General features: G+C 39.3%; 1 protein-coding gene across 3 annotated transcripts in view; it reads right to left on the bottom strand.

Annotated features, from left to right (window-relative positions):
• Nucleotides 1-24,007, bottom strand: part of TMTC2 (transmembrane and tetratricopeptide repeat containing 2) — a 246,172-nt gene that overhangs the window by 167,752 nt on the left and 54,413 nt on the right. The gene's annotated exons all lie outside the window — the stretch shown is intronic.

Here is a 24,007-nt window from a genome sequence, read left to right as displayed (position 1 = left end):
AACAGTCATGCAAGCAACCACGGGGAATAAATAAAACCCTTATGAGTTCTAGACGGAAAGAGCAATGTGAGCAATACTTTACCACACAACAGTGCATTTTTCCCGCTTTCCTCTGTTAAGTTTTCAGACTTCCAGGATTCTTAATAGTAAGAATGAAATCCCAGGACAAAAAAAAAATCCTGATTATAATAACCTCAACAAAATGTGAAAGTTACCTTGATTCCTTCAAATATTTAATCATGATTAGATGCCTAGGGGCAGACTTGCTCACTTTGAGTCAGATTTTATTAATTAAGGCTCTGTGACGAACAGTATAATTTGTTGTCGGTTCACTGCTTAAATAATGTGCGCTGTACATTTCGTTAAAGAGATGGGCAATAAGGTTGTCTGTTAACATCAGCTGATTGCTGCAGCTCCATGTCACACTGAACCATCTGGAAATGAAGAAAATTATGCTTTTCCATCTAAGACCAGCAGAAGCCTCCCAGCTTGTGAGAGCTTCTGGATTTAGCTTTGCCCAATGCCTCGTCTCTGCTGTCTGCTGAAACAAAGCCTATAGGACTGGTGTCCCTGAGCACTGTCAGTCCAGCTCACCTCCAGTAAGAGGAATGCAGCTCCAGCCTTGGTGTTGTGACACAATTGAACTGACTTCTACCAAAATCGCCAAAATACATGGAGAGAATCTTTAGGGATCTAGCTTTAAAAAACTTACTGAAATATAATTCCTTGCCTCTAGAAAAGTAACAAAAAAATTATCTGCTGTAAGCATGAATATTACAAAGTCTGTGAGGAGCTCAAATGCTACAGTGATGTGGTTATACAAACACTGTTAGGAAAGCAGTCCATTTCAAGCACAAGTAGTAAAATAAAGGCAGAACAAGTTCTACCCTGCTTGACAAATGAAAATAATTATAAATAGTCCTACCTCCTCCCTTTTTCCTTTATATATTTTCTTTGGAAGACATTAGTTTGATGGAATGGAGAGGGATTACATCACTAGTGGGATATATACGAGTAATACCACTAAGGTATTATACATTTTTCCCCAGTTGAAAAGAAAAATAGCAGCTGAGTGTATAGGCCTACACTTGAGCACTGAGCTGAAGGCACTCATCACTGCACAGGATCTAATTTGGGAATGTTCTTTCTTCTATTGTGGGTTAAGGGGAATAAAATTCTGCGTGTTGCCTAAGCAAACATAATAGTACTCAAAGAAAAATAGTAGGTGTTAGTATTTTCACTGAATAACCTTTCAGGGCATAAAAACTGAAACAACATTTAAAAGAGCTTTTAAGATTTATGTAAAAGTGAATATCTGGATCTTGCTTCACTGAAGGAAATGGTATTTTAACAATGAATTAGCTACAGCAATATCTGTACTCATCTGCACAGCCTAGCAGTATGAAAAGTGAAAGATCAGCAATGGAGCAGCTATCTTTGCAAACAAAAAAGTTTCACGCCACATTCACTCTCCTTTCAAAGGCTCCTTGGGTCCTCTTAGCACATGAAGTAGCTATATGTTTTAAAAACACCATATACAGCGTGAGAGTTGCTGCTCTATGCTCACAATTATGACCAAAACAATAACAAAATACCAGTTATGTATTACCTAGGAATTTCTTAGAACTCTGTTTTAATCAGTAGAAGGTGGGAATTAGTTATTACAGAGCAAGATTGTCCAGTATCTCCCAGAATTAAGTCCCAAATGTACAGAATAATTGTTTATTCATACATACACACCTTATTTATAAATACCAGACAATATGCTACCTACAATACTAACGTGTCATCCCTACAGTTGCCCCTTTATTGATAGGAAAATGAATCGTTTGACTCTTTCCATCTCAACCATCTGAAATACTCAAGTTACTTCAAGTAAACGGTGAAACAAGAAGTTTGCAACTGTCAAGACGCTTCATTTTAGTAGAAGCCTAAGTGAGATGTTACATGAGAAATATTTAAAATGAGCAAAATAAGATGCCTGTCTTTTTCATGACGTTTCAAGACTGTAGTTAAAAAGCAGCAGGTGGAAGAATGCAAAGGCTTTCCAGTCAAAATTAAATGTACTGAAAACAAGGCAGACTGCATGCAGGTAACAACCTAATGATCTGCCTTTGCAGGCACAAGCTGCAAGTATCTGTCCCCTTAATCTCAGACAATTTTTTCATCTAACAAGCTTGAGTTATGCCTGTAACTCTTCTGAACAGTCTTGATTTGTTTTCTTAAACTTTTTTCTGAAGTTCACTCTCTCTCTCTCTCTATACACACTATGAAACAAGTTGCATCTCAGTACTTTTCAAAAAGCAGAAAATATCTCAATTCCGTTCCTGCCTAGATTAGTTCTAAAGGGCTTTTACCCAAATGATTTTACACAAAAGCAAATGTCTTCAGTTCTTAGAAGCCTGACATAAAAGTCTAACACATCATTCCATGGAAGCAGCATCCAGGGAAAAAAGGCATCTATTCACACAACAAACATGCACTTATGCATGGGTTCACAGCACAACCCATGCAGAGAGTTGTGAGACTGTACTGCCAAAGGCAAATTAGACCCTTTGAAAGGGAATGCCTTTTTTTTTTTTTTTTTAAATAAGGCTGGTACTGAGAATCTGTTTCTTGTAACACATTTTCCAAAGCGTAACAGAGCTCTTCTGTCCCTCCCATACTTCTGAACTGTACACCAGCACATCAGCAAAAGGTCACAGATCTGTGAATCAGCTGTGTTTGATACAGGGAGGAAGCAGGCTGTGTAGCCAGCATACGAAACATTTGGACTACAGCAGGAGAGCATACAGCAAGGGCCAAAAGAGTAAGCTTATGCTGAGCACATAAGACATAACAGGTCTGTAAAAGTAATGACTTCCAGCCTTCAAGAAATACTCTGCGGCATTCCGAATCAATAGAACAGCGGCCCTTTTCCTGTTCTGACCTATAAGATGTCATCCTCTAACAAATGACCCATAGGAGTATATGTTTTTGTTGTGTTTTGTTTTTTGTTTTTTTTTTTTTTTAAATGAGAACACCATATTATTTTTTGACTGAAAAGATAGAATGGTTTAGGTGTGGATATGTATATCCTATCAAAAACTTTGAGCTAAAAGAAAAGTACAATGCAAATGTTACAGTGACCACAAGTAAGCATGATCAGACAAAAGCTTTGCAGAAAGCATCAGTGTCCCAGCAGTTTTTAACAGCTGAACAAACGAAGCACCATGCCATGCCCTCAGCACATGCACCCACCCAGAATATGAAGCCACCAATCATTTGGAGCTACATGTGCACAAATATCCTTCAGCAAGGACTGCCCTGTTTTGTTACCATTCCTTGCTACCAGTCACAAAAGGTGAGGGAGGGAGAAGAGCAGGAACCATAAACTTAGTCAGAAGGAAAAAAGCAAGGGAAATAATATTTGTTTGGAATTGCGCAAAAGGAAGAACAAGAGTTAAAACTGCTTTCAGGTCTCAATGATGGCAAATGCACCTGTCCAAAAGAACATGGAGAACCAGGCTGATCAAACTTATATTGCAGCTCAGCATCCACAGGTCTGCAGGTGCTGAGCCCTACTGGGGAAAAAAGCCTCTCCCTCCCCATCCCCAGCTTATCTCATGGGGTCTTCTGAAAGAGCATTTTGAAAGCATCAGTGCTGACAGCTTCCATTCACACCTTCCATACACACATATCTCAACAACTCCTTCAGGCACCAGCTCTCCTACCAGGTCATCCCCTTCCTAACTGCTCTTGCAGGATGAAGGCAGTAGTCTGCTACCTCCAAATGCTGTGAAGTACCACATTTCAGGAAAAAAACGGCGAGAAAATAAGTTTGGATCACAGTACAGTTGAGATTGGCAGGACCCTCTGGGTCCATTCTTCCCAACTCTTGCTCAAGCAGGGACACCTAGAGCAGGGTGCCCAGGCAGCTTTTGAAGGTCTCCAAGAAGGAGACTCCACACCAGCAGCCTATGCCAGTATTCCATCACCCACACAGCACAGAAGTGCTTACTGGTGTTCAGAGGGAACCTCTCATGTTTCAGTTTGTGCTCATTACTTCTTGTCCTGGCACTGGGTCCGGCCTCCTCTTTACACTCTTCAATACACTTTGGTAAGATTCCCCCTCAGCCTCCTCTAGGCTGAACAGTCCCAGAGTCTCATAGCAGTGGTCTTCCAGTTCTTTGACTATCTTGAGTGGCCATATGTTGGACTTCATCCCATAAGTTCAGGTCTCTCTTGTACTTGGGAGCCTGGAACTGGTTACAGTGCTCTAGGTGTGGCCTCACCAATGCTGAGTAGAGCAAAAGGATCACCTCTCTTGACCTGCTGGTGACACTTTGTCTAACACAGCCAAGAATACCATTGGCCTTCTTAGTAGCAAAGGCACACTGTTGACTCATGTTCAACTCTGTGTCCATCACGACCCCCAAGTTTTTCCCTGCAGAGCCACTTTCCATCTGGGTGGCCCCCAGCATGTCCTTGTGCCTGGGGCTGTTGCTCCCCAGGGAGGACTTCTCCCTGTTGAACTCCATAAGGTTCTTGTCAGCTCATCTCTCCCATCTGTCAACATCCCTCTGGTGAGTCAGCCACTGCCCCACAGTTTTATTTCATCCATGAATGTACTGAGGGTGCACTCTAACACATCATCCAGACTGTTAATTAAGATCTTAGCAAGACTGGTCTCAGTACTAACCCCAAGGGTACTCCACTTGTTCCTGGCCTTCAGTGAAACCTCACACACCTGATCACCCACACTCTGGGCCCAGACAGTCACTTTTCAATCCACCTCAGTGCCTGCTTCTCCAACTTCTCTGTGAGGATCTTAAGGGGGACCAGGGACTGCTTCGTACCAGTTTATTCCTTTATCTGTTCTGACAGATCTTTTCAGTGCAAGGACTCTCTCTCCTTTGTGATCACATCTGATGCTGCATATCAAAGCCTGCTCTCAGCTGGAATTCCTCACAACTTCAGAGCAAGTACAAGTGATGGAAGACCCACCACTTCTGTTTTTCTCCTTAATTAGTGTAAAGATTGGATGTTTTCAGCTTCAACATGGTACCTCACCTGAGAGGAGGCAAGGGAGGGTGACAAGTAACAATTTCAAGCTTTAATAAACTAGTTCTTGGTTAAAAAACCAGCCCATCTCACTACTCAAGTAGTGGATCAAGCTGAAAAGCGGGAGCTCTCATTATCATTCAAAGCTGTCTGCTATGAATTAGTTTCCTCCAATAGTGTAATAAGTGGTGTTACCTGCATATTCCCCAAAGGAAGTGCCTCTACAGAGAATTAAGCAAATGAAACCAAAAACCAGACGGCAAAGTCTTCAGCTTTTCATCAGTTTTCTGACACTAGAATTTGTTATCAGATTATTTTTCTCCTGTGCTATTTAGGAAGAAATCCATCTTAAATATTTACTATAAAAACAGAAGAAATAGGATTATAAAGTGGTTTTCTCAATGAAAGCAAGTTTTGAGTGATCCACACACTTGCATTCCCACATATACCCATGTATTTGGGAATTATGCACTTAAATACTGAAACTGAATATACTCAAGTATACCAATGCACGATTTTGCTATAGCTCATCTTCCTTTAATTCATGTTACTTTTACTTTGAAAAGATTCTAAAAAATATAACTAGAGAAAATCAAGTATGCAATGTGTTATGCTTTTAAACACACACACCTGCCCTAAACTAAAGAAAATTATGAAATACTAAACCACCAAGGTGTTTGAATATGGAAACATTTATGCAGACACAATTCTTGTGATAGCAGAGCTCTTCCCCGTGATCTCCGAAGTACCAGTGTGCCAGATACAATGGCTTTTGGTTTTGTTTCTCTTTTGGCACATAGAGTTCACACCAAATTAAAATAGACCAGTGAAAGAATTTTGACCCTTCTGAATTAAAAGTAACAGTGGCAACACTCTGAAATTTTTTTGGACAAAGATAAAACCAGCTTTATTTTTCTACTTATCAGCTACAGAACTTCGTACATCTATGTATTCCACTGAACAAAAAGGTTTTTTTCTTTTTTAAACTGCAACTCAGCTACAACAAGCAAACAGCTTACTTAGCACTCAACGCTCAAGAGAATCAGATGCAAGAGTAAAATGGGGCAAAAAGCCATGATAGAAAGTAACAACTATCTTAACTGTTGAAGGAAGTGAAAAGAAGGTAAACAGGAAGCCAAGAAGGTGATATCATACAAGAGAAATACTACATAAAAGGAACTGTGTAATAACACCAAATTCAAAAATAAGCTGTTTTACAGTTCCCCGAATGCTCAATTAATTACAATATATGGGAAGAAGGAGGCTCTTTTATTCACTAAGAATTTTTATGCTGTAAATTACCTTCAGGGTGTAATTTTAGCCTTATTTCAAGTAATTAAACTGTATGCTTTACAAAAAAGGTAACTGAAAAAAAAGCCTTAATCTTTGTAGATATAATTTCACTCTTCTTGCTAGTGAGCACCACAATAAAAGGGCACCAATGCTACATATTCATTGGAAAATATCTGAGCTGCATCATTCATTACCACATCCCATCAACTTGAATTATAATTTTTCTGCTTTCTCTTTTTTTATTGCAGGGTAAGATGCAGCATGACTAAAAGTATACTTAAAAATAACCAGACATTGAAGACCACGAGGCTGAACCTAAGTGGAGATATAAAGCATTTTGATGAGCATTACAGGAATGAAAAGAAGTGCAGCCCCTAGATGTGAAATACTATATCTCTAAGCTGTCAAAACTGTGGGAGAGTTAAAGAAACAGCAGAATAGGAAGAACCAATGAGTTTGGGCTACATGTCCTGCATGAAAAGCTGTTGAAAAAGAAGAAATAACCCACCAAAAAAAACCTGCAACCTTGGGAGCTGCAGAGTGATTAGTAAAGTTCTGTCAGCCAACAGGTAGGAAGCAAAGGAATATTAATAAATAGCCAACTCCCAGCACAGAAAAAAAGTTAACAGCAGTGTGCACGGGGGAGCTGTGCTGTGACTGTTCTGTGTATTTATTAATGACCTAGAGGAGATGGAAAAATATGCTGATGGCAGGAAATTATATAGGTTAGTCAAGATGAAACAGCCCTGTGAGAAGTTCCCAAGCAGCCTGGCAAAACTAAGTTGGAGGTAAATCTTCCTGCATATTTAACCAGAGCACATGAAGAAACCACTTACAGTTTAAGTCTCTCAAAAATCATTTTCCCAACATTGTCTTGTGCAAGTCAGACTCGGTTGTCTCATTGTGCATACAAAGTGGGGATAAGCAGTTCCATCGAAGAAAATACTTATACAAAAATTCAAGTAAACAAAAGGAAAAACAGATTTTCTGGTACTTTCAAATGGAGCTAAATGGAGCAACAGAAATGAAATGGAAAAAACAGAACTATGACAGCAGAACTAGAGATATCAAAGTTCTGCTTAACAGACTCCAGTACCTTTCACTGCCATTGACAAAAAAGCTCAAGAGTTCAATGTTTACTTGTACAGAATGGAATAGAAAGAAAACTATTTAAAAATCCATTTAAATTTCCATTTATAACATGGCTGCTAGAAGAAATGCATACACATACACATAATGAAAGGCTCAGAATAAATTCTTAACGCTCATCACAAAATCTTCAGAAAGATACAGGAAGTACCTGTGCTGTTTCTTATATTAGTAAGTTATTTGAAAGACAGAAAAGTAGCGGAAGAACAGATGAACAGTGAAAACAAAATGACAGTTTGCTGCTGATAATCCAATACTAAAAATAAATGCCAACTTTGTAGCGCTGCAGAAAACCCATATGATATTTTGCAAGCAGGCAACGAATGACATTGCCAAATTCAATATTAGTAAATTCCGATATAGTCTGCAGATGTATATACAGTCGAGCACAGCATATCCTAAGAATATTTCTGTAGAATGTACTGGACTTTGACCTAGCTATTATCGATGAAGAAAAAAACCCACAGTTTAATGGTCAGTTGTTTTAACGTTCAAATAGAAGATAAGGAGAAGATAAGAAATTATGTCATGCCATACATTTAGGAGCGCACTCAGTGTTCAATTTTATTTTTAAGTCTCATGTTTCTTTTTTTCTCTCTTTCCTTAAAAATGGAGATAAGAGTACTAGAAAATAGGAAGGAAGATAGGAGAACAGATATAATAGAAAAAATTCTCCTATACAAAGAGCAGCCAAGCAGACCGAGATCCTACAAAATGGAAAAAGTAACCAGAAGGGCCACAAGACAGAAATGCATCAGTGTTATGTAGTAAGCAAAATACAAAGTGAGGGATTTTAAAACTGTTTTTAATACATGTTTTAACGGGCAGTCATTGCAGATCCAAAAAGCAGATTTTTGGCATTAAATTTCCAGGGTAAAATCACCATTTTTTTCTGCTCTCACACACACAACTCTATTTAACTGATACTCATTCCTGAGAACAAGCTAGACAGATATCCAGTCTGATCTAGTATGACCATTTGTCTTCTGCATAAGAACATACAAAATAGATTACAAACAAAAAAATGATGGGAAAATTATTAAAGAAATCATAGAATTACAGAATTCTTAGAGTCAAAAGGGACCTTTAAAGGTCATCTGATCCAATTCCCCTGCAATGAACAGGGACACCTACAGCTACGTCAGGTTACTCAGAGCCCCGGCCAGCCTGGCCTTGAATGTCTCCAGGGGCAGGGCACCCACCACCTCTTGGCAACCTGTGCCAGTGCCTCACTATCCTGATTGTAAAAAACTTTTCTTATGTCAATCTAAATGACTGCTTGTGGGTTAGAATTTGTACGGACTATACAAAAAAAAAAAAAAAAAACCTGCCACATACAATAGCCTGATTTTTTAAGTGCTGTAATACAAAAATCAGTGTTAACACGAAAAAATCTTTAAAAGTCAAATGTTGCTGATAGTCATAATCCCAGAACCACTCTTTAACATGAGATGCATATGCAAAATTTTAACACAGCTATACAAAAGAAGCATCTCAAATGATGACTTCAAAACAGACACTATAACAAAAGATGTACATGTAGAAATTTAAAGAAAAAGTCTTGTACACCTGGAGTTTGACTATTCTCTGCCTTGAGTCATGCTGTCATTTATATTAACAGCAGAAGTGTCAGCAGAGAAGCTTATAGAGAAACTCTAAAATGCTGCCAAATTAGAGTGTAGTGGTTTATACCTACTCAGTGATAGCCTGATTAGCTGCAGAGTAATTAAGCATTAAGACATGATTTAACTGTGAGAAAAAAGGGATGGAAAATACCCAATTATTTAATGACCTTTTCCAACCCCTCTCCACTGGAGAAATACTTAAATAAATAAAATATTCAGAATACAGAAAGAAAAATGAAACAATGTTCTTAAACAAAACAAGTAGGGAAAGAGAGCCCTAATTTAGAAGAAAAAGAGGTTTTCATAGTAGAAGCAAGAAAGTGAAGTACATGGAACTAACTCTTGCAGGATATTCACTTAAACAGTTTAGTAAGACTGTAAAACATTAGCAATATAGACAAGAATAGCAATCACAGTTGCCGTAACAAAATCAAATTACACTTGCTATCTATACTTCAGTTGTTTGATCAGGTTATTTAACCTTCAGGTTATTAAACTTATAAGAACAGAGATTCTTACACAAGTTTTCACATAGTTTTGGTCATTTTTAGGGATAAAATATTTGAGGACATTTTTTTGTATAAGAAGATCCCAAGATTTTAAAATAAACAGTGAAGCTAGTCATGTTACTAAATGTCATCAGAATATTAGCTGTGAAAACAGAATTCTAAAGAATTGTATTTTTAAAAAATTTCCAGGTACTAGAAAACAAAACCAAATTCAGAAGCATGTGTTCTGAGCAGAGAGGAGTTTAGCTCTGCTTGTTTATTTAACAGAATAAAGATGAAGCTGTTTGGAAGCAAAGTAACATTCAGGAAGACATCCATAAGCCAGAGAGTGATGAAGGGATAAAAAACTCCATACTGGTTTAGGAAGAGAAAAGTAGTCCTGTGATTAAAAACACCTGAAGAGATCCCATGTCATGACATTTTTCTACATGACAGTTTTTCCTCTTCTTCACTTAATAATAAGTATCTTACAACTGTATCTATAACTATAGTCCCAGACAGGCTACATGCCAAATACGTCAGCCAAAAACTGTATGGGTTTTTTCCTCCCCCCCTCAAGAAAAACACACAATAAACACAAGACAAAAAAAAAATCTGATAGTTTCCTGTTTAAGAGCACTTTCTGATAGGATCACAAAAAACTCAGCAGTTATAATTCACAGTAAAAGATAATCAAAATAAAACACACACAAAATCCACGTTCCTGAATTTCAAGCCACAGTACACACCCTAAAAAAACTTCGCTCCTATAATTTTTCTCCTATATGGCAATTCTTGCAACTGATGAGCAAACAAGATGAATCAAGGCCAGGGGATATTCTTTTCCCTCCCACTGGAAATCTGTTTATTACAGTCATTCTCTAAACATTCCAGCAGACTAACAAACTTTAAACACAGTAACAATCCCCCTCACTTCCTACACTCCAGGTTGCTATTTGCAATTTTTAAAAGCATTCACTACAAAAGAAAGTTTTTAGTCTCAGCCAACTAGATCTGTTTGCATTGACTAAGCAGTTCCAAATAATAAGGCCCACAGCTCCCAATTAAAGAAGGACTGCGCACAGCTCTCTTTGCTCACCAGCCTCACTCAGACAAGAACCGAGGTCTCGCTAACAAAACTTTCTACAAATGAAACGAACTTTTTCTTGTTTTTTTGCAGACTACTTCCTTGACCAAGTAAACTTTATACATGTGTAAACGTGCATATAAATCTCAAATGGTTGGAGATGGTTTTGAACTTAAGTACTTATGGAGCTATTCACTTGATGCATACGCCATACAATCTTCAAGATAATGGTAAGTATTTTTGTGCTTTTTTCTAACTGAAATGTAGCCTGTACTTCAAAAGACAAATTCTCAAATTATAATTGAATTAATAAACCAATTTAATCTCATTATTCCTAATACTGCCCACAAATAATACAACAAAAAGAAAAAACAACAGAGCATCTACAGTTTCTGAAGAACAATACCATCCACCTTCTCAAATTCTTATGAAAACATGCCACAATGAAAACATCATAACACTATAAAAGAAGTTGTACCTAGGTCGCTCTGAAAGTAATGCCTCCTATTTATTTTGCTGGAAATTAGAACAGATACAATAAGCACAGTAACACTATTCAACAGGGTAAATTCTCAGCTTCAAAGTGCTATTTCTCAACACAGTCACCACCATTACCTATGAATTTTCACCACTGATGAACAAGAGCCTGCATGCTGTGCTTGTAAAAATCTGCACTGGTGGAGGTGATCCGCTGATGCTGTCACCACTGCTGAAATGCACCACCCACTGCCTCACTGTGCTAACATCCACTGGTTGGTCTCTATAAACATTCAGCAAGTGTCATTTAATGTCAAAGGTTGAGATGTCTTCTGCACGAAGGAATTCATCAACACACCTTTGCTTCATCCACACTTCCATATCAGATGCCATTCTGTCAGACTGCCCCTCTGCTGCCACCTGTCATATGGCAACAAAATTTAATGGGATATTGGTGGGAAGGTTCCACCTCTACTGCCACATCACCAACACCCATCTCTGATGTCGTGGGCCAACACAATAAAAGAGGAGGTATTACTTTCAGAGCAGCCCTTATCATTCACATGATTTCCCAGCCATCTCAGGATGGACTTGTAAAGAATATACTTGTCTTACTGAGACAGACTTGGGCAAGACAGTTTTCTACTACAGCATTTCACTTATTCAGTGTATTAAAGGGATTGTTTAACAGCTACTTGCAATGTCACAACATTATAGAGATTATTCAGAAACAGAAAACTCCATTGGCAAGACTTAAGAGTTTTAACCAAGTCTTCAGCGAACAAAGAACAGAAACAGATCATTCAATCGTAATTCATACATTGGTGTTGGCTCTATTCTTCTAGCTGTGGCAAAATATTCAAGTTGTTCTGTGAAGCCCTGACACCAACAGCCTATTACTTCTTCTGTACTAATTTAAGGAGGAGTGCAAAGGCAAGCCAGCAGACAAAACATCTTGTGCTATTTGAGTCTTTAATATAATAGTCTTTTATTTAGCCCTCTCAGTGTGTTTTGAATCAACAGCTATGCTGAAAAGAATTACAACAGAATTCGACTACACACATGCAGGATACCAGTTTATTCCTTCATTAATGTGCTATCCACCTAGTCAGAGAGCACCCAAATGCTACACTATTAGAGCACTTGGTATCTTAACCCCATTGCTTAATAACTGCACAATTTGTCTCGTATGGTAAATGCCCAAAGTGCAGGCAGCAAGGGCAACTGGGAAATGCATTGCATCAGCCTGCTTGGGACCACCAATGCGGGCATCGGACAAGATGCTGCTTTCAGGAGAACACTGTTGAAAACAGCTCTCTAATTAGCATCAGACAGGCACAAGCTTGAGCAGAAAGACGAGGGTCAGCAGACTGAAGAGCAGGTCAAGCTACCAAAATTCTATAGGACAATACACAGGCTACATGGCAGCAAAGTTTCTCGCCTTCATAGACAATACACTGTGCTAAAATCTATAGGCCCTCCTCACTGCCTCCTCCTTCCAGTGGGGGGGGGGGCAGGGAAGGAAATTAAATGGCTCTGTTGTCAGTGTGACATGACGGCTATTTAGGAGCTACAATTTTCTGGATAAAAACAAATAAATAGAGGCCAAGTACGCATCACTTGCAGCCAAAATTGTTTATGTTGTATATAAGGGCCCAATTAGCAGAGTATTAAGACAGCACAAATATTCCCTCACAAGATTTCACGCTTCCCATCACACAGAGGATGGAAAATACACAGAAACATTCCTGGAATAGAAACAACTGTACCACCTATTCAATCACTCTGATTTGTTTGTTACATTTATTGGGCTCTTTAACATCTTAATCAATGACATTGACAGTGGGATCGAGTGCACCCTCAGCGAGTTTGCGGACGACACCAGGCTGTGCAGTGCAGTTGACACACCTGAGTGATGGGATGCCACTCAGAGAGACCCAGACAGGCTCAAGCAATGGGCCCAGGTGAACCTCATGAGGTTCAACAAATCCAAGTGCAAGGTCTGCACCTGGGTTGTGGCAACCCCCACTATCAATACAAGCTGGGGGAAGAAGGATGGAGCACAGCCCTGCTGAAAAGGACTCAGGACACTGGACATGAGTCAGCGATGCACCCTTGCAGTCCAGAAAGCCTGGGCTGCATCAAAAGCAGCATGGTCAGCAGGTCATGGGAGGTGGTCCTGCCCCTCTGCTTTGTGTTGGTGAGACCTCACCTGGAGTACTGCATCCAGATGTGGAGTCCTCAGTACAGGAGATACATGAACCCACTGGAGCACATCCAGAGGAGGGCCACAAAAATGATCCAAGGGATGGAACACCTCCTCTACAAGGACAGGCTGAAAGAGTTGGGGCTGTTCACCCTAGAGAAGAGGAGGCTGCGATGAGACCTCATAGCAACCCTTCAGTATCTAAAGGGGGGACATAAGAAAGAAGGGGACAGGCTCTTTAGCAGGCTCTGTTGTGATATGACAAGGGGAAATGGTTTCAAACTAAAAGAAGGGACATTTAGATTGGATATAAGGAAGAAGCTTTTTACAATAAGGGTGGTGAGGCACTGGAACGGGTTGCCCTGAGAGGTGGTGGGTGCCCCATCCCAGAAGACATTCAAGGTCAGGCTGGATGGGGATCTGAGCAATGTGATCTAGCTGTGGGTATCTCTGTTCACTGCGGAGGAGTTGGAGTGGATGACCTTTAAAGGTCCCTTCCAACACAAAAGATTTTATGATTCTATGAGTCTATTACAAGGGCTGATGCTTTAAAAAACTGAAGGAAAAAAAAAGTGATAGTTAGAGACCAGAAGGTTTGCTTTTCAAAACCAAAATTACCATTGATTGCTGCTTCAGAGTAAACACTGCACATCCCTGAAGGGATTCTCCAGTGAGATCACACACTCCAAACTTTAGACTTCCACCCTGGAGAAGCAAGCACTCATCTGATCGTTTCAGGCATCAGCTTTAAGTGAGTCTCGTCCAGTGCATCTGCTTTACCCCAGTGGCTTTGAAGTCTACCCACAGTGCTAGCTGAGATGTCAAATAGATATAAACATACGTAGCTGACCTCTCTTATTGGTAGATCTCATTTTTCTTTTCAAATTTAGTCTAACAGTGGGATAAACACACTGCTGTCCATTTTTGCTAAGCTATTACAATCAGAGCATTGTATAAACTTCACATCTTCCTCAAACTTGGATAAGATGCTTGTCCTTATTCAAAAAGGTCAGATTTCCCAATAGAGCAAAACCAGAAAAAAACAGATTGCTCTCAAATTTACCTGCAGCTGCTTCACTCAGGAATGAGCTGTCAGCAGCCAGCAAGACCATCGCTTCTCAGAGCTTCTCTGGCTCCAAGTCAAACTACGTTAAGCCCAGAGGACCAAGCCTCAGCATAATAGATAACACAGACAGGAAATAGCAAGGGGAAATGTGTGTGTGCTAAGGAGATTTTGAGGGCAAAAACCAAGCTGACATGTAGGGGAGGACAAAAAGAAGCAGGAAATCAAAGGAAGAGCTGGACCAGTGAAGTACAGAGGAAAGCAGGGTGGCAAAAAAGCAGGTGAAAGGGAGGTTAAACAACATGCAGAAAGGATTATGATTTGGTGTTTTATCTTTATTATAAGAAAACTGTATCAGAATAGAAATCACCATCCACATGTTAACTGGAGAAAGAAAACACTTCCCAGGAGCCATATGTTCCTCTAAATTGGGTCAGGAACTTCACTGAAGTGCAATGACTAAACATCAAGCAACTAAGTAACAATTTAAGGAGCTATACATTGCACAGATAACACTGCAAGCCATATGCTTATAAACAAAGGAGAAATCATGATTTTACGTTGAAAGCCACAAGAAACTTTTTTTTTTTTTAATATACATCTATATTTTTATGTACTTCCACATTTCTGGAGGCATCAGGAAGTATCATTCTGTATGTTTTCCAAAATATCAAGCTGACTGCATGAGGAGATACGTGAAGGTATCATGAGAGCTCAGAAGCACCTACAGGCAGTCGCTGTTCCTAAGATAGTAGAAGAATGCAGATGAACAGAGCCCCAGAGAAGTGACTGAGAGGAACAGGCCAAAACTCTGAGATCATTTTAAAACTCTGAATTCACAAGGAGGGTGAGGGGATCAAAAACTTGGGGCAATGAAAGAAAGAATCGGTTTTAGGAGTTCAAATCTGAATTAATCACTCAAGCAAAACCAACATCAAAGAGGAATTTCAGACAATATAAAACCAACTCAGTACTGTGGGTTTTAGACTAGTATAAAGCCTAAAAATTTAGGGCAACAGATGTTCCCGAATAATATAGGTCAGAAACAGCATTTCAGCATGTTAAAATAATAAATCAGGTCTTTCATATTTCAGTGTTGTTTACGGATAGATGAATTGGGAAGGGAATAACCTCGCCAAACAGAGCAATGCAATGGGGCCTCTTCTAGAATAACACCTGTACGTTAACTGTTTATTAACTGCCATATTTATATATTACTAATATTTAACAACTACAATGAATGTTCTAGAGATTCTAACAGTTAAATGCATATCTACATTTCTATTGGTCTAAGTTAAGAATTTAAGAAATGCCTCATACTATGCGTAAGAGTGATTACTAATACAGTGCATTGAATCTTTCAGGAACTCTGCTTCCAAGAAAGACTGAAAAAACAAATTACCCTCACAGTACTATAAATGCCTAATATTTGCTACGTGCATAATATGTTAAACATGCACTCTGTTCTCATTTAAGGCACAGATAAGAAAAAAATAACAAAAATGTCACTAAGTTACATTTTGGAACACACTTTTTTCTCTTGAAAAAATTTTTAAAGCCTACAATTTGCTTTTAATGGCTCCTCCTCAAGGAGCAGCTTTGAATGTAATGGGGCAAACAGATATGTTTTTCTGGTTGCTTAAGTGCAACATCTTACTATTCAGCTCTAAAGGAGGGAGAGGGATTTAAGCTTCAGGGAATGCTCATCTAGGTCCTTCTCTCAATCTCTCCCATTAAGGTCAGGAGACTTCATTTTCTGAAGCTTCAGAAAAGATTTCTTTTATTGAATCTTTAGAACAGAAAGGTAAGTGAAGTTGAGGGGGGGAGAAGAGAGAAAACAGAGAAGGTCACAATAGCAGAGAAGGTACCACGATCTAAGTTAAGTAGCATGTTATATTAAGTATTCAAATGAAAAGAATGAAGGAGCAAATCTTATACTATCACACCGGTTTTAGCAATTCATAATCACCTTTCAAAATAGCAGTCTGGGATGGATATGACTGAAAAAGCAGACCATAGTTAACTTCAGAAATAAACTTATTAATAAAAAGGAAAACAAATTCTGCATTTCTTTTCTATTACTTTATATAAGTAGTAACCATTTTTATAATGCAATTTAGAAACCTAGGGACTCATTCTATTTTTGTTGGCCCATTCAGTCACTCACTCCACACCTCCATACCACAGCGTGGCAGTACATTCAAACCCTGATCTGCAGTCTCATATTTAGAAGTTTTATGTACTTCGAGGACTTCAAATAAATGCTTTTTTTTTTTCCTGAGGTAAAGTTCCACTACACAGCACTGCATTTAACATACCTAGTAATATTATCCTCCTGCTTTCTAAGTTACACACAAACATTTATTTGCAATATTAATGCAGTTTGCAATGGCACAGCTTAGACAAGAGTTCAGAATTTTTATAAAACAGCTTTGAACATCTACGTGGTCACACACAAAAATTATAGCCAGTGCCATACCAGCATCTCCAGCATCAGCTTAATCCCACGAGGTCATTCCCCACCAAATTCAGCCTAGCAAAGCTGAGGCTAAGCAATAAATGGCCAAAAATTATTCCACACCTGTAGAGTTATGGGATTCCTGCCTTTTTATGGAATTAGAAAATATGGATTTATTCAACTCCTTTTCCTTCCTCCTTCCCAAACGAGACAGTTTAATAGTGACCTGGCACATCATGACCAGCTGGAATTTGATGCTATTCCCAGCACTGATCAATCAGGACCTAGAAGCTAGATGGATGCATTACGGCTCAGTAGATTTCAAAGCACAGGCTTCAATTCGTACAGAGCTGGCAATGGTTTTGTTCCCCCCTATTGTTCAGCAATCCACAGAGAGTTCTTACAGATGCTGAAAGTTATACCGAAGTGAAACCAAACCTTCAAAAGAGCAAAAACAGAATGTGATTGAACGAAGCTGCAAACCAGAGTGGAGACAGCCTTTAGCAAGATTCTCTAAAAAGGAAAAACAGGCTGAGTGTTTTGTAATGGCTTTAAAAAAAAAAAAAAAAAAACACATTTGAGATGTTTGGAAGAAGAGTCTTTGTGAACCTGGACAGAAACCTTCTTTGCACCTTATCCATAGCAACACCAGTTGAACATCAGAATTCTGATGGCAGCGGTTCTTCACCCACCCGTCTGCTAGTTGACCGCCAAGATCATTAGTTCTTTATAGTGTGGTTCTGGTGACAAAATATAGCAACCAATCATTCATTACAAGGGCAGCCTCTCTTACAAAGTCATCTACTGTAATTGGTACTGACACTGTCTTCTACAAAGCAATTTCTTTAGCACATATTAAGGTAAGGGGAAAAGGGACTCTTAGGTGGCACTTGTATTTTTAATCAGGATATTTGCTTGATCGTGCTTTTTAAACTATCCTTTACTCACATGGCACATTTAGGTACTTATAGATTCAATTCCAGGAGTCACCAGTGGAGTTTTGTAGCTGAATTTACAAGCACAACACAGTAACTACTCAAATCTTTTCTCCCTCATGCCAAGCAGAGTGTGAATTTGGTTCCTATACTGCTAATGAAACCGAGGGGCTGGGACAGCTCAAGGCACAGCCAAGGCAGGTGCTGGTCAAGCTCTGGAAAGCGTTGCCAGCAGCTCTCGTTCTGACCAACAAACCTGCACCACTTCCAGCACTGAGCCTCTGCAGGAGACAGGTTGCCAACGCTGTGACTCTGATGTGGACAATCACCCCCGAGGGAAACAGATGAATCCCAGGAACTCTCTCTCACTTGTGACTCAAGCCAGAATACACATGTAAGAATAAATAAATAATAATAATTTAAAAGACAGATGTTCAATGTTAAACACAGTAATAACAGGAATATTTATTTTCTTTCTTCTCTGCACTATTTGAGAAACTGGAGAGAAGCCGAACTGAAGGGAGCAGAAAGGACTTCCCTCTTCTCGCATTTTTTTAAACTCCCTGAACAGCTCCCAGCCAGTAAGCGTATATGAACCCACACATCATCAGGACTCAGAAAAGCCTGCACTTCCAAAGACAGCACAATCTATTAACATAAAGCAATTAATAATAAAGTCCCATATTTCAGAAACAAAAGATTGCAATCCAGACCCAGAGTCGCATACAGCTACGGAGATAATAAATGAATGAATAAATAAAAATCTCAGCTAATCGTCAGAGGAACCAGCAGGCTCTTCGACAGCTGTCAGTATTCTGCAGCTCCCCCGCTTCCCTCCAGAGGAGACTGGTATTCTACAGAAAATGTTGCATCCTGCTATTTTCGCCCATACCTGTGGGAAACACACATGGTACTTCACTCCCTTTTCAGTCCCAATACTGTAACCCTTTCTTCTTTAAGCTACTGAGTAGTCCTACGTGCTTCAGCTGCTCAGTGCCTTCAACTGGGTTTAAAGAGAAGAATGCATGAGCTGCAACTCTTGTTGAAGCACTTGACACAGAGCAAAAAGCAAAGGTTGTTTCACTTTGGAAGGAAATTGCCAGAAATACAAAAAATCTACTTTCAGTCTGAGATGCCAAGTTATACCAGGAACCACCGATGAATATCCTCATGGCAAAATAAAAGATTTCCCTTTCTTCTTTTTTTATTTCTTGCCCCACCTCCCCCAAGTCCATCTTAGTTTGAACCCTCAGTTTAACACAATAAAGAATGTTATGTCCTCCTTTGGGACTGCAAATCTTTAAGTGGTTACCCTAATGACACATAGAAAAGCTTCCAAAAACAAGAAACTTTGGGAACCACATAGATACGTGCTTGAAATCAAGCTTATCCACAAACAGGCAGCATAGTGCTGCTGCAGGCTATTGCAGCAGCATGTCAGTGGAAAATTCTGACATTATTCATGTACATTTTAGTGAGAAGGGTTTTTTTCAGCTTCCATGACTCAAAACTGGAAATAAGGATCAAGAACTGAAATGCTGAAGAATTGTAGGGCTGCTCTGTAGGGCTTTTCTCCTAAAACTGACAAGTTCTTTCAATTCCAACCACATTTTGGAGGCTCACACACATCACCAGATAACTGACATGGGTAGTTCTAAGTGAAATTTTCTCCCATTTTACTCAAACTCTGTCATTTTAGTGTGGCGAAAGAACTGATCATTTCCAATTTTCCCTTCTTTAACTGAATGCAAGTAAACTTGGGAAAATGTTACTCTTTCTTTGCTCTCATGATCAACACTATTCCAGTAGCAGTGCTACCCGTATATTCAGTTACATTTTGGCTTTTATACTTAGAATCATAGCTTCTGTGGATCAATCCAACAGATAAGCATCACTAAGCAAAAAGATGCGCTACAAAGTTCTGTAGTATGCTAGCAGCAATTTTCCTTAGCTCACATTCCCCAGAAAACCACATCTAATGGAGGGAAAAAGAAAAACTTAGTTGATCACTGCCATCACGAGCAGCTAAAATGTAGAGTCTGAGGAGTTTGGTTCATGCTTTCCAAGCAAATTCTTAAACTGCACATCACCTGGGCTAGGGAGAGCAAGCAAGCGCAGGAGAGCAAGAGACATGTCCAGCAATATTGTGAAAGCTGGCAATATTGTAGGTAACTTAAAACAGCTACAGGAATACTGACAGCAAAGAACTAGTCTGAATGTGAAATTCCACCAAAGCACTTTCTAACTTGCAAGCGCTGAGCTGCCAGGGGTGAAGTGAAAAGCAAGAACAAGCTATCAGCTGATTAAAAATTCTGATCACCACTGCACAAACTACTCTGGATAGAAAGCAGGCAGCTCAACTTTTGAAAACAGCTTGAAAAAGCACTTCCACTGTTAATTTTTTTTTTCTTAATCAACAATTAGAATTTGGAAACAATACCCTTGTGCAATTTGTAGATGGCATGTGATCCAAGGAAAAAAAAGTAAACTTATTTAGTTTGTATTAACAGGTGTTTCTCTTAGTTAAGTTAAATTTTCCCTAGAGGTGTACACAGGGAAAATAGCACACAACAGTCAGTTAATGAAGAGCACTCATAATTTTGAGAGGCAAACACGCTAGAGGTGAATTACATTTTGAGTGCTTCTCTTGAACATTTCCTCTAATCTTAAGTATTTAGTCCTCACCTTTCTGCCATTCAGAGGAACGAGAACGCATCTGCAGCAACAGCAGCAATGCAGAAGAAAGCAAATAATATTAACTCTGAAGCTGCAGAGCTACCTGAGTCTCTTCTAGATGCCTCTCACAGTAACACCACTAATGAAAGGCACTGGAGTTCGTTCTCTTGGGTGACTGGTTTGAATCAGTCTCCATTTCAAGTTTAAACAAATCTTCTGGCCACTGCTCAGGCACTATAAAACAACATGTTCCACACCACAAAACCACCAAACATTTCTGCAAAAGCCAGCAGCATGCTAGACCCACCAGTGTAATCATATGGATGACAAATGCTAAGCCACTGGCGCTCTGCTGCACACCAAAGTTATCCATTATTTTCTGGAGCGAGAGATGAGGAACACTGATGGTCTTGATGTGTAACATTACCTTGAATGGTTTCTACTTTACATTATGAATTATCATTGCTCTTGAAGTACCCGCAATGGATGCAACAGCTCCACTACTGCTACACATGCACAGATACAAAAATACACAGTATATCACATTGTAACCATGCTTTGCAGCACACTGGAGCCTCTGCAGCTGTGTGTTGCTTAAATATCACCCCTTTTCTGTCCGTTTCACACTAATAGCTACCTACGAAGAACAAAGTATGGCTAATTTGCTACATGTTTCTGTAGCTGTTCCTGTAATAAATACACATACCAGGCCCATCACAAGTGAAAAAAGCAATAGGAATGGGGGGAGGAGGAGGGAGAGATAAGGCAATTTTGTATATTTTTTTGCATATTTTATCGGAAATACAGCTTCACATATTTTGAGAAGCCGAAACGTTCACTGTTTCCAACAACGACTCAAGCCACCACTGGCCTTGCAACAGGCAATTTTATTAACAGGTCAATTAACACATTACTGTAAAATACCTGTTTATTTTTGAAGCAATTTAGGTATATGAACAAAAAAAATGTATGTGATAGTTACAGAAAACAACTGTTAGGTATGTCTTTATCTCAGCACTAAGTTGTCTTAACTTTATTGCAGAATTATACGGGCTGGAAGGAACCTATGGAAATGATCACGTCCAACCCCTCTGCTAAAGCAGGTTCCCTACAGTAAGCTGCATAGGAAAGCATCCAGGCAGGTTTTGAATATCTCCACAGAAGGAGACTCCACAACCTCTCTTGGCAGCTTGGCAAGGGGACAAACTGTACAGCTCGCTTCTTGCTGATCTGCAGGACCACAAGCTGCCATGGACAGTCTGTGGAACACTGTGAGGCTTTCCCTGGCAGGCCAGCAGGGCTCTGTCCACACACTCACCTGCAACACTTTACAGGAACCACTGCTCTCAAGAGCTTTAGCAGATTTTGTCTGCAACTGGTGCACACTTTTCAACACGCTTCCTTCTCTGCCTTAAAGAAACTGGCATACAAAAGAACAGAATTAACATATTTAAGATAGACCAACTTGGCCTCAAACCTATTCAGTCCCCTCCTAAACTCAAGTTTTGCATCTTATATCTGCAAACACAAACTGTGGTCACAGTCTCGTGTTTCACTCATTTTTCCTCTGGACAACCAGGCTTCCACTTACAAAATCACAGGATTTGCTTAAAGTCATGAGGCCTGATACTGATTAAACTAAATCAGTTTCATTGTATGGGAGATCTCTAGGGAGGAAGGAAATGCTTTCAATTCTTTATCCTTGTAAATTCAATTCAGACTAGGTGAGTGCAATCTCAAGATAGGCAGACTGCAAACCCAAGAAGGAAAATTAATTGGCAAATTTCTTATGTGCCCAGGCAGATCAGGTACATAGCAAACCACGGTCAGATGACAAAGCATACCCATAATTCCCAAAACATCTTGAAAACTAGACCGTATCACTGTGAAAAAAAAGTCCAAGTTTTGTTTTATTATTTTTGAAAGTATGCAAACAAGAATCTTATTTTCTTTCACTGAAGTGCTAACTGTATTTGTACCATCTTATATTTCACTACTTTGTTCTCAAAGAGAACAAAGATCTCTCTACCAGCAAGTTCAGAGCTCAGTCTTTTGATGTAACTGACAGTTGTTCTGTACATGGGAAGAAGTTTTGATTTGTATTGGTTACGCAGAGTGGAGCAGTTTTTTTTTTTGAAAGCTGAATTTAGACTGGAGACACAAAGAAGCTAATTGCTTTTATGTTTCACTCTCTCATTAATCTAGTAGCAGCTTGGAGTGTAACATTTGCATTCAAAGTTTCAGATACTGTGCACATCAAAACATCCCTGTAACAGGCAATATGCTTTGAAATTTAAATATAGGCATAAATTGTACTCACGTTCCCTAAGTGCGAGGGACTGTCCAAAATTCTGGAGTATTCTGCACCCACATCATAGGGCTTTAAACGTATTTCCCCTACCATCAAAATCATTGCCAAAAATTCCCCTATTCCAAACGTTACCAGCATTTCTAACTCCTTTCTTCTCATCAGGATCTGTCATTTCTTTTTCCCTTGTGAGCTCTGAGGATGTTATTCAGAGGAATTTAAAAACAGGCAAAGAAAAAAAGTGAAAGGTGTAGGCCCACAGTGAATACAGCCAGGCCACAACTCCCAACGGCACGCACTCTTCTGTTTGTTTGTTTTTTTAAAAACAAGTGAAAAGGTTACCTAGCAGTTTAGAAGTACTGACAAGACACCAAGTCTACTTCTCTCTCTTCTTTACTCAAACTCAAGCAACAGAATGAGTACATTAGAACATCTGAAAAACACCAGGCCCAAACAGCACCCAGCTCTCAGCAAGTCCACGCAGCACTCACCCACCTCTGCAATGTGCGCATGAAGATTTATACCCTTTAGCCCATTTAACTCTTGAATAAACTCTGAGGTCCTCCCAGATCATACCACCCTGATGATATTGCTCTTTGTTTTATCCTGTTGCAAGAATATAATTGTTCAGAATTAAAATAACAGTGGCTGGGATGTGCTCCAGGTCATTACTGCAACCACATTAAAGCAGGATTGAGCACCTCCTCTGCAGCAGCGCTCCACTGGAATTTGCTTGCTCCTTCTGTTTGTAACACTTTAAAAACAACTCTGAACCCTATAGGATTATTTTTCCTGAAGTAAATTCCAAATTTGACATAGTTTTTCTGATATTTAATGTAATTAAGTCAATAGGCATTTAACTTGCTTCTTGGACTAGTAGAAGGGTTTCATCTGTTGTAATAATGCATAATACAATACAGGTTAGTATTTATTCAATGACAAACCAGGAAGAAATTAGAATGAGATCACAAAAAAAATTTTCCAAGAAAGTGTACTGTCCTCAAAGGGAAAACATTCCGCACACTTTACAGACTGCGTGCTCACTACATTATCTCTTCCCACCATACCTTTTTCCATTATAATTTATTATATACTCTTCTTTTAAAACCTACTGTACACAAGCACCTCATTATAGCATGCAAATAACTTCATTAGTGTGGGTGAGCTGTATTGAGTAATGCTGCTTTCCCCACTTGTTA

Source organism: Numida meleagris, chromosome 1 (assembly GCF_002078875.1).
Source record: "Numida meleagris isolate 19003 breed g44 Domestic line chromosome 1, NumMel1.0, whole genome shotgun sequence".
Lineage (NCBI taxonomy): Eukaryota > Metazoa > Chordata > Aves > Galliformes > Numididae > Numida > Numida meleagris.
Note: the sequence above shows the minus strand (reverse complement) of the source record. Positions and strands in the feature narration are given on the sequence as shown.